Source organism: Motacilla alba, chromosome 4, assembly GCF_015832195.1.
Source record: "Motacilla alba alba isolate MOTALB_02 chromosome 4, Motacilla_alba_V1.0_pri, whole genome shotgun sequence".
NCBI classification, from domain to species: domain Eukaryota; kingdom Metazoa; phylum Chordata; class Aves; order Passeriformes; family Motacillidae; genus Motacilla; species Motacilla alba.
Window position 1 is genome coordinate 10,307,680 of NC_052019.1, and position 15,364 is coordinate 10,323,043.

Genomic DNA, 15,364 nt, shown 5'->3' on the forward strand with positions numbered 1-15,364 from the left:
TCATGGAGGTCTGTTGAGGCTGTACTTTCATAATTCCTATTAAAACCTATTTTTTGTCAATCACCTTGGTGGTGATCATTTAAGTGGCCAAAATCACTCATTTGTAACACAGGTCAAGATAACTTTTCTTAGGTCAGTAACATTTGTGTCCAGCATTGCCACTGTGAACTAGAAGAGAATCAGTTAAATCACCAAAAACTTGATTATGATCAGTTAACCATCTATTAATTCTCATGACTCTCATCCATCCAAAACCTTGCAGAATGGTGTGATGGTGAAAAGGCATGCAAATCCTAGCATTGGCATATATTGTACAACCATGATAATAAACCTCTAAGCACCAATAGCTATTAGAGAAAAAAAAAACTCAACAGAAAATTGCATCAATGATAATGAAATCAGAAAGCTGAGAGTCCGCTAGTGTTTCAATCAGTCTGGAAAGCAATATTGCATTAGAAACTCAGTACATTTTTTCTGATCCACTGAGTGAAAGCTGTTATCTGCCTAATTAATAAATTGACAGACATGTTTTCATAAACAGCAGCATACTTTTATGAAAGGCCCCTAGCTGATGTGCAAAAAATTGTAATACCCCATTTTGTAGCCAGAAGCTGTTTAAGTAAGAAAGGAAATTCCCTATGTATTGGCTTTTAAAATTCCTCTGAGGAGATGCAGGAACATCCATCTCTTCTTGACAAGTGATAGTATAGAGAAAAATTATCACTAAGCATATTTTGATTGCCACAGAAATCAGAAAACACTCTCTGGTAGACTTGATAGAGAACTAAATCCTAAAAGCAAAAGATGTCATGTGAAAATTCTCTATCCCCAGCAGGACTCTGTACCATGAAATCAGCAGCTGTAATGTCCCAAGCAGTTATTTTCAGATCATATGGAGTACCAAGTGATCTCAGGAACAACATATGCACTGATTTAATACAGAATATTTTAATTGTTCTGAGAAAAGGAGTAGGATGCCAATGTCACAGACTTATTAAATATAGCCTTTACATTGACCAGGAGTACATTCATGCTTAGATAAAGTAAGGGCTGCGTGGCAGATTACCAAATTGGGAAAAGCAGTTGGGCTCATATCTCCCTCTGTGTTGCCACATCCCGTACCCTCACACCCAGCTCTCCTAGTAGCCAGCACCTCCTCCAACATTCATTAAGTCTTGTAACGTGGTCCTCACATGTCTGCTCACTTAGTCAGTCCCAGCAGGGGAAATATTTGCAGTAGGGTGTCTTCTGTAATAATCCAGCTAGTATTTAGAGCCTGCAGACCAGCTTTTGCCTCTGCTGCAGAAGTTCAGTTGTGCGTGGGTGGAATTCATCTTACCCAAATATAGTCCACAGAAAGAAATAAGCACTGCTGGGCAAGATTTTCCTGCTCTATTTTAGGCACTGACCTCAGGATGAGATTTCTGTCACCAAGCACCTATTTCTCTTCTCTGACAGTGCAGTGGGGCTGTGATGACTCACTCAGATGTAGGAGTCTACAGCTGGTCTGATGAATGCTGCCTGGAGTCTCTTGAAGGTAGGGGCAAGACCTTGGACTGGAGGTAAACTCTTACGAAAAGCAAATGTAAAAATCCGATGTGACCAGCAGGCCAGACTGCTGAGGAGATAAACTACATCAGGACTGAGGCATGCACCTAACTGCTGGTGGTGGATTTTAAAACGGCCCTGAGAAATACCTGAGCTCATACCTGTTACATTTAATCTTGTTCAGGTGTGCTTTTGTCTGAGTTGCTGTTACAAATTGTTAAGTAAGTCGAAAGTTTGATGTTTCAGTGATTAACAAGGACTTGCTTTAATTTGATAGTTGTTAATAAAGACAAAATTCATTAATTTTAAAGGCAATAGCTATTCCTAAATAACAGCTTACATAGGTGAGAGATAGGTGAAAGAGCATGTTGTTGAACATCAGCAACACAGGAGGTGGACACTTCACCTGCCTGGTAAATGTTTCTTATTGAGACTTCTCCCAGCATCTCATTTGTAATAACCTCTATCAATGTCTCTAAAAAAATCTTTTTCTGTATGTGTATTGGAAAAAAATTAGCTACAAATGTTAGTTTATTTATCAAGCTATTATATTAAAATACATTAGTGCACTTATTCCAATATAAATATTTGGGGTTGAGTGTTGTTGGGGGGGGGGGGGGCTGGGTTTCTGTTTGTTTGTTTTTGTTTTGTTTTGAAATTAAAAAATCTTTTAACTTCCATTCTATAAAACAACAAAAATGTCTGTCTTTCATGACTGTCAATTTTCCCAAAATGTTTTTATGTTGACTGTGGCATTCTCAGCACTCATCAGGGATGTCCCCAGTGCCAGCAAACAGAGCTGACTGAAGACAAGCCATTCAACTAAGAAGTTTCTGACACAGGTAAATAAAGAGTATCACAGCAATCCAACAATAGATTAGAAACTCCAGAAGACTGTTGGCTAGGAAAAGGCTTTAGGATTAATATCCAAATCCAAACAATAATGATAAGCCTGGTATTCCTGAGAGGAAAAATATTTTTGAGCTGTCCATTCTTTCAGAATAAGGGTGAGTGTATACCTTGAATGGTAACATACACAATCTACATTACAGCTACCTGGAATAAGAAGACATTTCACACAAATTCAGAATTGTATTATATCATTAAAATCTCACTTCTGAAAACATGTAAGAGTTTCTTTTAAAGAAAGTTGGAAATCTTTGTGCAGATACTGTGTACCTTTGCCTTATTCCAAGGCAAAAATCTCTTATGTTCTGGAAAGCAGAAGCTGAAATCACCAACCTCTTCCTCCAAAACTTCATTGCCCTCTCTATAAAGCTAGAGGCACGGCACAGCATAAAGTAGAAAGATGAAGTCTGAAATCAAACACTGTTAAGTATTAAAAGTTATATTGAAAAGTCACTTGAATATCTTAAAAGATTGCAACATTGTACACTCACATATGAGCACCAATTGATGTTTCAGTACTATTAGACAAAAAAGCTGATCTTTTTGTTTTGATCACGTCACTTCTCCAACTGCACAACATGAGCAGCACTCTAAAATCACTGAGCATTGCACTTGCTTTGTAGCAGAAGAATTTGGCCTCATTTTTAAAAAGCTTTCTAAGAGCTTCTTCAACTGCAGATATTGGCCCACTTTCCTCATAGTCTAAATACGTCACAGAGCAAATTTTTTTTTTTTGCCATAGCCACAAAACAGTTTGTAAGATATTTTTGCAAAGATTCAACTTTATTTCCCTAATTATACATTTGATGGGAGCTTGGCTCTCCAACTTAGTTCCTGAAGCCTTAAGATTGTTACAGCTTATTATTCCAAACTGGATTATATTCTCAGAAATTTTGGGGATAACCTACAATCAATTGATTTGATTTGCAGAGTTTTGAACAAAAAACTGGATTCATTTCCATGCAGAGCTGCACTGAGTGCTCATTGCAGCTCATACCAGCATGACCACGACAGTGCATTCAGGTTTGTTCACCCAGCTATGGGTGTCTGTGACTGAGGTTTCTTCAACACTTCAAGACTTGTTGCAGGCTACTTTTTCTATGCTTTTACTCACATTAAAAATTGGAGTAGATGAAGCCTTGTAGTGAATAAATTGTCTCTTTTGACTACTAGAATCAGTGAGTGAGTAGAGGAAAAAACAGTCCTGCAGTACTGAACAAATTAATGAAGCTGTTACTTATTTAAATCTATGCACAGTTTTGTGCATTTATTTCACAAGCAAAGTGTCATCACTTTAAAGCCACCCACTAGCTCTCCTGTGTCTGTGTGTGTTTTCCAAAATGAAGTGTTCCTTGCTGGTCTTTGACATACATGACTATTTGATAATGGCATTTTCTGTGAATTTCCTTCCCTTTATTCCATGTTTTACTGGCAGTAAGAATGCTCATGCTTACATTCTGTTTAAGAAAAAAAAAGGAAAAAGAAGATATGAGAGATGAGAAGGGATAAGAGAGAAGGATGAAGGAAGAAAGAAGTAAGAAAGAAAAGTAAGAAAGAAGAGGTAAAAAAAAAGCATTTTCATCAAGAATTATTAAGATTTGAATGTAGTTGCATTTTCATCTCTTACAAGAAAAAAATACAATTCTATACATGACTTGTATAGAATAGCACTCCAAGGATAGCACTCCAAGGCATGGAGTTGAATATTGATGTCACAATATTTTCACTTAGAAAATTGAATTGAATGAATTTGGCACAATGCAATATTGCAACATTCACTTTTAGTCATCTTTCGTATTTTTGCTTAGCTGAAAAGAGAAAATTATTCTGTAGAGCTGAATCCAAATACAAGACAAATGTATTTATTGCACTTGCTTTATAGATGTGCAGGTAAATTACTTTGAATGCTCATGTAACAGAAAGTGATTTGTTTAAATGGAAAAGCTTTTGTGTTTATTCTGTGAGACATGAAAATGTATCACTGAACACATGATTATGCTGAAGTCAGAGGTATTTGAAGCACACAAACATGGCACATCTCCTGAACGGGCAGGGTTCTTTGATCCATTTGCAAACACTCAATATTTCAGAGGTGTGTCAAGTCTTAATTCATGTTCCTTTTTAATAATACTGCCCAAGATGCAGCACTTTTAAAGAAGCTTTTAGCTACAAGTGAAGCCTCATTGACAAAAACCAGAAAGCAACTCTGTGTTTTCATCAAGAGCTATTTTGAAAATCCCCAGCTTTTATAAACTGAAATATCTGTAATCATGATCTGGCCCCACTGACTCCATGAGCTCACAGTGGGCAGCAGAGCAGAGCAGGGAACTCAGCCCTGCTCTCAGCCACCGACAGCTTCAGCAGCCACAACCCCGTCAGCAAAGACTCACACCAGGGAAACTGCCTTCTAGAGAAATAGTGTTATTTAGTCCACTACAGTGCAATTCTAACACAGCTCTCTTACTTTCAGGACTCAAAATCCTATCTTTGCATGCTAGTTTACTTTAAACTCACTTGCACATCCCAGTGATTAGTCTAGACACATTCTCTGGGTTTTAGAAACCACAACCGAGAAAATATCAACATTTGCACAAACACTTCGACACATAAATGCACTTTAAAATCCAGCTCTGAGACTTTTGCCAGTGGCTCATGTCAGCTGGTTCCAGCAGAAGTGTAAACTCACTCCTCTGGGAGAGTGCATCAGCTGCCTACAGGTCAGAGCTGTGCCATTCCCAGGAGACACCCAGAGCAGTGCAGACTGTGTGCCAGCCTCCTTTCCCAGGCAGAAATCAATGCCAGTGATAATATGTTCCATTAATAAAGATAATGCCCAGAGACTTCATTCAAAATCAAATCATTAGAAATTATATTGATTTCTTTCTGAAAGAGAATAAACCTGAGAAAGAGCTTGCAAACCCTACACTGTAACACTCTTTTCTACCATATTCAAGAGGCTAATGCAAATAAGATTTGCTATTATAGTGTCTGTGTCAGAAGGTGGTAGACCTGGAAATAACTCTTTTCTGATGAAAGGGAGAAACAGGGATTAGTAATTCTGGGAAAATGACCTCTATGTTGTAGATTTAAACAGATTAAGAGCTAGCAGTGGAGAAAACCCAAATATAGATAAATATTGAAAGCCATTTCTAGTTTTAAAGCTACCCCAGTTAAAAATTACTTGAGTTTTATGGCCAGACTTTTTTTGAGAGGCATGTTTTTAACACATTTTTGGAGACTGCATTGAGTAGTAATGTAGAAAGGGAAAAAAGCAGTAAGGTTCCTAATGAAGCATATAAGGGAAGTGGCAGCTGTCTTTGCATGGAAGAGAATGTGAATTGTTCAATAATTTTTCCTTCAAGAAACAAATATAGAGTGAAATAGGAATGACCACTATTAAAAATAGGTTAACTGCACTTCTAAACACTTTTAATCTGTGAACGTCATGAAAATATTATTTTGCTAGTTCAAGTTAGTCAGGAGCAAAGTGAGTGAGGAAGAATGTAGATAGTTACTGGATTATGTAGATGTGTAGTGGGTTAATCCTGGCTGGATTCCAGGCACACACCTAAGTCTCTCTATCCCTCCCCTCTGCAGTCCTATGAGGGAGAGAAAACACAATGAAATTGTATTGAAATAATGAAATGAAATTGAAAGGTTCATGGTTTGAGATAAGGACTGGGAGAGATCACTCACCAAATACCATCACAGGCAGAGCAGACTTGAATTAGTGATACTAACTGAATTTAATACCAACAAAATCAGAGCACGACAATGAGAAAAAAAACTGTAAAAAAACTTCCTCTCAGCCCTCCCTCATTCCCAGCTCTACCTCCTCCCCCAGAAGTACACAGAGACAGGGAATGGGGGTTATGGTCTGCTCATCACACATTGTTCCTGCTGCTGCTCAGGGAGAGGAGTTGTGCCTCTGTTCCACCCTGGGGTCCCTCCCATGGGAGAGAGTCCTCCATGAACATCTCCAACATGAGTGCATCCCCCAGGCATCAGTCCTCCCCACACTGCTGCAATGTGGGTCACTCTTCCCTCCTGGACCCAGTGTGGGCCACCCTTCTGTGTTGGCTCTGCTGGTCATGGGGGGAGCTTCTGGCAGCTTCTCACAAAGGCCACCCCTGTATCTCCCCTGCTACCCAAACCTGGCCATAAAAACCCAAAACAAACCCAGAAGCTACTTGATTTCCTTCTTTGACAAATAAGCAGACAGAAACAGGGAAATATTCAACAAACACAGTTTTCAAAAAAAAAAATGAAAGGACCTGGTTCATCACTCTGTGAGACTGGAAAGCTACTGCACAGCTTTCTGGTATTCTGTCTTGTTTAGTCTTCCCTGTAATCAAGTGACTACAACTATTAACCTTAGTAATAAAAAGGGGAATGTTTAAGCTTGAATAAGATAGTAAAACAAAAAAAAAATTAAAAAACCCAACCAAAACAACAAAAAAACCCAAACCCACCAAACCACAAAAACCAACCAAATAAACCAGAAAATACTTAGGTAAGTTCAAGTTGTCCCGGTGAGCTGGGATTGCAGTAGATGAACTCCAGGTTTATTTGCTGCCTAAATTATACTATGTTTCTCTAAATAGCATTTCCTGGCTCAGACTGACCCACGGGAACTCACTCTGACATGCATCAAGAACTGAGTGGTGCAATCTCAAGCAGTTCACAAGTATTGCTTTTGAGAATTATGGGGGACAGGTGAAAACAGAAACCTTGGAAAGAGGATGCATATCCATTTATTTTAAAAGTGGGTGGAAGAGGAAGGCAGAAATGCCAGAACATTAACCTTGTCAGGTTAGCTCTAACACTCAAAATACTGCAACAAAAAACTATTTTACAAGCCCCTAAAAAACCAGCAACAGCAGCCTGAATATCTCAAGGCCAACTGATGTCAAACAATGCATTTTATGTTAAAAGAGATCCAAAACACTTAAAGGAAATAGAACTGATTTGCTGTATTTTTACCTTAAAGACCATGAAAACCTACTAATTTGACTTTTTATTTAAATCAGCTGGGGGAATGTCCTGTAGATGAGGGGTCCCAGGCTCAGTTTCCTAAGTTAGTACTGCCATTAATAGCAAAAAGTCCCTGACTGCTCTCCCGAGCAGCATGTGGGTAAATAGGAGGCATTTTGCTGTCAACAGTAAGGGTTTTAAAGAAGCTTGAATACTCTGCTAGAGGTTTTTTTAATAAATGACTGCTCTAGCTGAAATTGTTAGAGGCTATAGACAATTGCCTGAAAACCTAATGCCAAGAGCTATCAGTGTTCACTGTCAAACTAGAAGGATGTCCTGTGGCTTCCTGCAAAAATCTATCCCATTTCTGGCACTTCTCAGTGTTTCCATTTATGACTCATACAAGAGCTGTGAGTGCTCCTTATGACATTTGCATACAATCTGAAGTTTAATGTGAGTTTCAAGCTCTACAGGTGTAGAATTAAAATTCATCAGATGGAGTCTGAAATAAATAGGATGCACTTTGGCAAGGACAGGTGAGATGGTAGGAATAGTCAGCTGCACAAATAGAAGACAGAATGCCTCTGGATGAAATTCAGTTTTGGAGAAAAAGTTCAGATCTGCAAATTGAAGGGTTTGCAGTGTCACACACCTGCACTGTTTCTACCTACCTCCTTCTGACATTTAGAAGCAGGTGGGTTTTATTTAAGATGTGAAGCAATCCTCACCTTCCCTCCAGCTTTGGCATGATCTCAGCAGTAATCTTGCCTCTCATCCAGAATATGATAATTAGAGAAAGATGGGAGCACTGGAATACAAGTCAGAGAGTGACAAGGATAATCAGAGCCCAAGGAAAAATGGCTTCTCAGGGGCAGTTGAAAGAAATGCAGTTGTTCAGGCTAGAGAACACTGAGAGAAAACAATGATCGTGGGATGCATAAAAGGCTCTTGCAATTACTTTGAGAGCATTTCCCAGTGAGGGACACATCTTCCAGGACTCTGTAACACACTGTTTCTGGTAAGCAAAGCAAGCATTCACCTAATATAGGCCTAATTTTGGGTACTGAGTGGATCCATTCTCCTCATCCTAAATGCCTAAGCAGTGTTTCTCGTTATGGGTCACATTGAAAGGTGATGCACAATCAATTACAAAATACAAGTGTATATGCTCAGTTACAGGCAAGTAACCAAACAGGCTGGTGAAAAGCAAATTTTATCAGTGCAATGATGTGTATGGAAAATATCTTTGTCTCAAAACATGACTCACATATTGTAAGTAAAGAGGACACATAGTGTACAAACTCTTAAAGGTTGGTGATGTAGCAGTGTAGTCAACTGATGGCAAAAATTGTCTTTGCAGGCCTCCAATTCCAGCTATGTACTTATTAAACAATATCAAATGAAAACTGAGAAGGGAAAGACAAGGAGAATGAATACATGGCAAAAATTCAACTACCAGGTGAAGTGGCTTAGACTGTGACCCACCAGCCTTTTTGTGGCAGAGAAGCTCCAGGGCAAATGCCTTCCCTCAACACCTCTCTCTGTCCAGCTGCACAGCCCTCTCCCCTCCAATAACTTTAACAAGTTTTTAAACACCTCATTCAGGCAGAGACACCAACTTGTCAGTGATTTATTTAGCTGGGGTTCTGAAATCTACCCTGAGTGCTTGCAGTCATTTTTGTGGTCCACCCACACCTGTTCTGGATATTTTCTTCACTTTACCTTCTCAGTATTTTCTCTTGATCCATTTGCTTCTCTGCCCCTTTCATGAGTACAAGATTTCATGTGAACAGCCAACAACCACTACCCAGGTGCTTCTTGCTGGTACTTTGTGAGATGCTGGAGTTGAGACCCTTGATATATTCCAGAAAGGAGCTGAATTACTTAAAAGAGATTTTAGATAAATGAATACAGACATCCTAACTGGTGAATGGGTATATTTTGAGAGCATGTTTTCTGTTGCTGGGGATGAAGGTGGTGAGGATGAAGATGAGCCTGCCTGACAGCTGCATCACTGTCTCTCCACGTCTGTGGAGAGGGAACATCTTGCAACAATTGCACGGTAAAGAGCATCATGTCTCCATCCTGAGTTGTCTGCACTCTGCTAAGATGTCTCCTGCCTTCACATTCAATTCATTTTTTGTAATTGAGCAGCTTTTGTCTGTGCTTCCTCTTGCCCAGGCATCAGACACAATAGCTTTGCCTTCCATCTTTTGTAAAGACAGCACTTGTGGTTTTGTAGATGATGTAGGCTTCTGGGGGGGGGGAAGATTAAAATTTTCCAGCAAAACAAAGAGGAACTTCTGACTGAATCATTTAAATTCCAAGTGTTGAGAGAGGGAACAAAGTGTAAGCAGAAAAGAAAGTGCATTTGCATTCTGGGTGCATTTTTCTGCAAACACTCCTCATAACCCTGGGCTTGAATGGCAGCTGAGTAGCAGTGCTGCTTGCAGCAGTGTTTATTACCAGAGGCAAAAGCTTTTGCTATAGCTCTCCTTTTAACTTTTGCAAAAAACATTGTCAGTCACTGTGAAGACATTGACAGAAGCATTAGAGAATGTGGAGAATGTAAATATCTGTGTTGTGGCTATAAAACAGACAAACTAAAAAGGCCCAGCTTCTCTGAAATTCTTGGGGAGTGAACCTCAGAGCTGTGAACTCACTGGATGAGCTGCTCCCCAAAATGTCTGTGTGTAGGCAGCTTCTTTCGTCAGCAGAACAGTACTAATCATAATGAAAGCTGATTATATGCAGGCAATAAGGGGTATGCTATCACAAAACTGTACACAAATACAAAGATCAGCACTTTCCCCCATTTCTTACATCACTTCCTAAAAAATCCACCAGCAGAAAGGCTCTTGTCTGGCAATCTTCCAGATGGGAATCAGTCCATGCAGAGGCCTTCTACAAGAAAATACAAACATAAATGCTCTTGACAAATGACCTAAAGGAATCTGGCATCTATGCTGTGACCCAGCAAATCCATGCGAAAGCACCTGTCAGAGTATTTGAGGGGAAAGGATTAGCATATTTGATAAACACATGGTAGGAAGGCAGTTTCCTCAAAGGCTGGGTAGTAATTTTTAATAGGACCTATTCCCCTCTACATGAAGGTTGGGCTTGATGATCTTGAAGTCTTTTTGGACCTTAATGAGTCTATGATTCTGTGAATATGCATTAAATAATTTGCATTTTTAGCAGGAACACATTGGTTTGATTCAGCCTTGCAAGGTACAGGGCCCCTGCCCTTCCACCACCTTGCCTGCACTGCTTGTGGCAGAGCCTAAAAGATGCATTTCACAGGACTGACAAGATCCTCATCAGGCAGCCAGATGTCTAACAATCCTGGAAGTCTGATCTTGACTGGTATTTGCACAAATTCACCTTCCTTAAGTTTGTCTTGCAAGTATTTTGGGCTCAGAATCGCTGGGGCACCCTCTTCATACTGCAGTCAGTTCAGGGTTATACTTGACATTTGAAACCAGACCCACAGATCTTCCAAACAGAATATTCCAGTGCAGACAAAAACTGTCTTCACGGCAAGAGGTGTCACATTGTGGATGCTATGGGTTCAGACCTGCTCAACTTCTCAGGGCTGTTACCTACCAATGAGCAGCTGAGAACAACAAATGTATACAAGAGCTGTTTGCTTCAGGGGGTGGTAGAATCTCCCCCACAGAAGACTTTTTAAGGATAGGGTAGAGTTGTCAGAAATGGTATAGGAAGAGCTGAACCTGCTGCAAGACAGGGCAGAGGCTACCTGACCTCTGCAATCTCCTCTGAGCTGTGCTGATTCTTTTCCAGGTCACTGGAAAGAGCACTGTCTGGTTCCATTTCAGATTTCTGGATGCTGGTTACATCCTCTGCATTTGAAGCTCTTGAGATCCAGGCAGATTTGAAGCACGTTCTTTCCAAAGCAAACTTGCAGAAAAGGGTGGACAGATTAAATGAGCAGTTTGCAGGGGAAAAGCTTTGTGCAACTCTTCAGGAAATTCTTGCATTAGCAGTGGAATAAACCTGTTCTGCTAGCCAGGTAAAGACAAATGGGAAAAGTGCAATTTAAATAGAAAGATAGAGATGAGAAGGGAGAGAGGCCGCAGGGTCAGCTGCCTCAAAAATGCATTAACATGTGTCCTGCCATTTAGAGCAGGTCTGAAGAGGCTGAAGTGCTCAGGTCTTTCACCCTAAATATTTGTGCCTGAGAAGCAGCTCAGTGTAAAAGAGCTCATTTAAATGATGCAAAACTGAAAAATGTATGCCTCTTTAAGATGCAGCCTGCAGTGAACTCACAGAACTGACAAATGAGGAAAATGCCAAAGATGCTGCTTCCAAGGCCAATTTGGCCCCCCAAGAACAGCTCCCCATTGTCACTTCAGCCCTTTCTGGGGTCCCTCAGAAGCCAGCTGAGAGTAAGACATTTGCTGGATAAAGCAATTTAGCCACCCACTGTCTGTCACCTTTCCTATCTGCCACCTCTTCCTCATACCAACAAGAGGTGGGCAGAAGTAAGAGACCTCATCCCAAGCCAGGTGGGCATGGATTTATGTGATGGGATGTTCATGTCTGCCAGTGAAATGCTTGCAGTTTGGTCAGACAAGAGGCCCGGTGAACTCAGTGGAGAAGCAGGAATCTCTTCAGTAAATGCCTTAAATATTTAGTTGAAATTGAAGTACTTTATTGTAATAAACTTCCTCATTTGGTATTAGAACTAGTTGTTTCTTTACTGTTATATCTAGAAAGCCATACTTCCTCCCTCAGCTAATTTTTGTTAGCATACCAATTTTTCCCCCTTAGGGCCCAGTTCTGATTGCCTTCACACTGATGGTACACATTTGTGTAACAACACTGGCTCTGACAGCAACAGCTCTCTATTCATGGTGGTATAAGCAAGATAGGAATCTGGCTCTCAAAGCTCTATTTAAACTTGACCTGGATGATTCATGCCTTTGAGATCTCAAAATGAGATTACTGCAAAGTGCTTTATAGTGGGCTGCCAAAAGGGCTAATCCATTCCCTGAAGCTAATGCACAGTACAGCACCTTGATTGTTATCAGAGGTGGGCAGAGAGGGATCTGCCTACTCACCACTTGTCTGTCAGCATTTTCTGCTTTTTAGTGCCTAGAAAAGGTCTACAGTTTTGCTTTTAGCTTTTAAAGCTATTAACAGGCTGGAAATTGATGTTGCCAAGGACATCTGTAAATGTGCCTTGGGGATGTATAAATACTTTATAGTATTGAATTGTTCCCCTTTTTGTTAGCCACAGGAATCCTATCAGACTGACGAGGGTAATTTCCAGTGATGCCTCTCAAACTGAACATGAAAACAAGATGGTGACTCTGCCATGCCTTTCCCCTGTACCCTCCCCCCATGAGATCAGATGCCCTCCATGAGCCTTTCATGATCAGAGCTAAATTAATTTGAATTTAGATATTCCCTTGTGAACTTTCTTCTTTTACTACAAAAATTGAAAGCATTTCTATCATAGCAAAGTTCTCCTTACATGTAATTTTTTTTTTTCTGATACATGAGGATTAAAACAGGAGCTCACACAACTTTGCATTCTATCCACAGGCTTTGCAGTGTGCTCCACAGGAAAGCAAGTGCAGCAGAGATGTATTTCTATCTGTCATACAATTTGCCCGGAAATCCTTTGCTGTGAGTCCTGGTGTGCAGCATTCAGCCTTTGCATGCCTGTGCAGTGGCAAAAGGTTTGATGTAGCTGTAAAAGCACTGGGAAACATACAGGAAGAAAAGATAACTGTGTGCTGCAATACAGAAGACCAGAAAACAGTGCTGAAGGTTGCTAGAGATTTGCAGACTATTGTAGTGCACTGAATTTCCCCACCCCCCTGCGCACATGATGACTCTCTGGGAAGTTCAAATTAGTATGCATTTTATCAGCCCCTATTCTTTAATAATGTGTCTTTTGAGAGGGACAGCTGGATCCAAGGCAATCCCATCAATCCACACTGACAGCTGTGGCTGTGATATTTACTCCTCTCACTCTTGCCTGCACTTGCAGACCTCATGCCTGTGGAATTGCACACCTAGTTTTAGGCTTCCAAATTTGAAATGTTTGACAGCAGGAGATTGGTGAGATTTGCTATCATTAGAAGGATCTAGGAACAGTCACAGGTGACAGCTCTTGGACATATCTTCACTTCTGCCTCACTGAAGGGAGGCAATAAACTGACACCCCTTCAGTTGTAAGTCTGATCCTTACACTGGCTGCCAATTTGCTTATAAATGTTGATAGTTTCAAGAGTTAATAGTTACATTAGCCCTTGGTGGAAAATATTGGCAGCGATCTATAATATTCCCATGATTAAGTCAGAAAAAGCCCACCTACTATTATCTCCATTTCATAAATGCATGAATTTAGAGACCATGCTGTCATATCAGTGATAATGTCAAGTATGCAAACTGACCTTTCTTCCACATCCATTGCTATGCTTCCTACTTCAGTGTTCGATTTGTTGCATTTTGTTGGCAAAGTAGAAATCCTAAATTATTTTGATCATAATCTCCACTCTTAACTAGTTTTTAATCACAGAATACCTTGTTCCTGTTATGAAAGAAGGATATCACAGCACAAACTTTGGAAGCCAGTAAATAAAGTTACATTTTTTTTTCCTTAGAAACCTTCCATGGGTATGTTTTGTTCAAAAAGTAATTAAAAAGGATTTTATATGTTAATTTGTTTATGAAATCATGTTTTGGATCATGCAACAATCTCAAAAGAAACAATTTGTTACTGCTGCCTGTTTGGCATGGATCAGGCCACATCTGGCAGACTGTGTCCAGCTCTGGGCTCCCAGTACAGGAGGGTGTTGTGATGCACTAGATTGTTATTTGGATGCTGCACTGGGTGTTGTGTTATACAAATGTTTCCCCCCTTTCCTCAGATGGTGTATCCCTCAGATAAGGTGGTCTGTCGCCTGTAGCTCCTCCTTTTGTCCCTCCTCACTGGTTTCTTTCACCTGGAAGCCCTACGATGCAGATGTCCCCTTCCAGCTAATAAACAGGACATCAGAACCACGTGGAGAAAGAGCGCTTCTCGTCCTTTACTTCGTCCATGTAGGATCCATGCAGGCTTAAATCCCAAACTAGCCGGGGGGATTTACAGCCCAAAACCCACGGGTTCCTTCAGGAGGAAGCTGCACAAACCTGAGCAGCCTCCACTGCAGGCAGCCTGGGGCTGGAGCACAATGTGTGAGACAAGGCTGAGGCAGCTCCCCCTCCTCAGCATAGCCAGGAGCAGCCCTGGCTGCTGGGCTCAACTATCTAAAAAGGAGGTAAGGAGAAGACAGAGCCAGGCTCTTGCCAAGATGCATAACAGCAGGACATGAGGAAACTGTGACAAAGTGCAAAAAAACCCAGGGAAACTCCAGCTAGATGCTTGGAGAGAAAACTTACAAGGAAAGAGATAAAGTGTGGAAACAAGCACTGAGACTGTGGAATATCCAGCCTTGGAAATACTCAAAACTCAGCTGTATGAAACCATTAGCTCACTGGTCTCTGAAGCCAGCCTTCTGCTCTGAGCAGGGTGTTGGGGCAGACAGCTACACAGGTCCCTTCTGACCTAAATTATTGTGTGATTCTGGATATCTGACCTTTTTGCTATAAGTACTCTTTGGGATCACTATTTGGAGAAAAAAAAAAAAGGCAAGGAGAAACATAGGTCTTCCTTGTAGAAAGCAATCACTGTTAATGAAGCCAACTCCCTTCATGTAAGGAGCATGAAGGAGAACCCAAAGATTCATGCATCCACCAAACCTTACTGAAAGTGGAAACAGGGAACAAAACCCAGCAGACAGCAGATTTTTAAAAGCAAACCTAAAAGTCCTGTGACTTCATCAAGTCCAAGCAAAAATTTAAAATATTTGATGATAATTTTGATATCATAATTTTGCATTGACAAATCCTTCAATGA

General features: G+C 40.5%; 1 long non-coding RNA gene across 3 annotated transcripts; it reads left to right on the forward strand.

Moving 5' to 3' along the window:
* The first annotated feature begins 1,458 nt into the window (after window positions 1–1,458).
* On the forward strand, window positions 1,459–14,399 carry LOC119700809. Of its 3 annotated transcripts, none has more exons than XR_005256888.1 (5): window positions 1,459–1,537; window positions 2,311–2,390; window positions 3,893–4,018; window positions 8,792–9,493; window positions 13,003–14,399. It is a non-coding gene; the product is annotated as an uncharacterized LOC119700809 (long non-coding RNA). The 3 variants fall into 3 exon arrangements; XR_005256887.1 differs by having other exon boundaries at window positions 8,792–8,890; XR_005256889.1 differs by lacking the exon at window positions 8,792–9,493.
* Window positions 14,400–15,364: the final 965 nt, after the last annotated feature.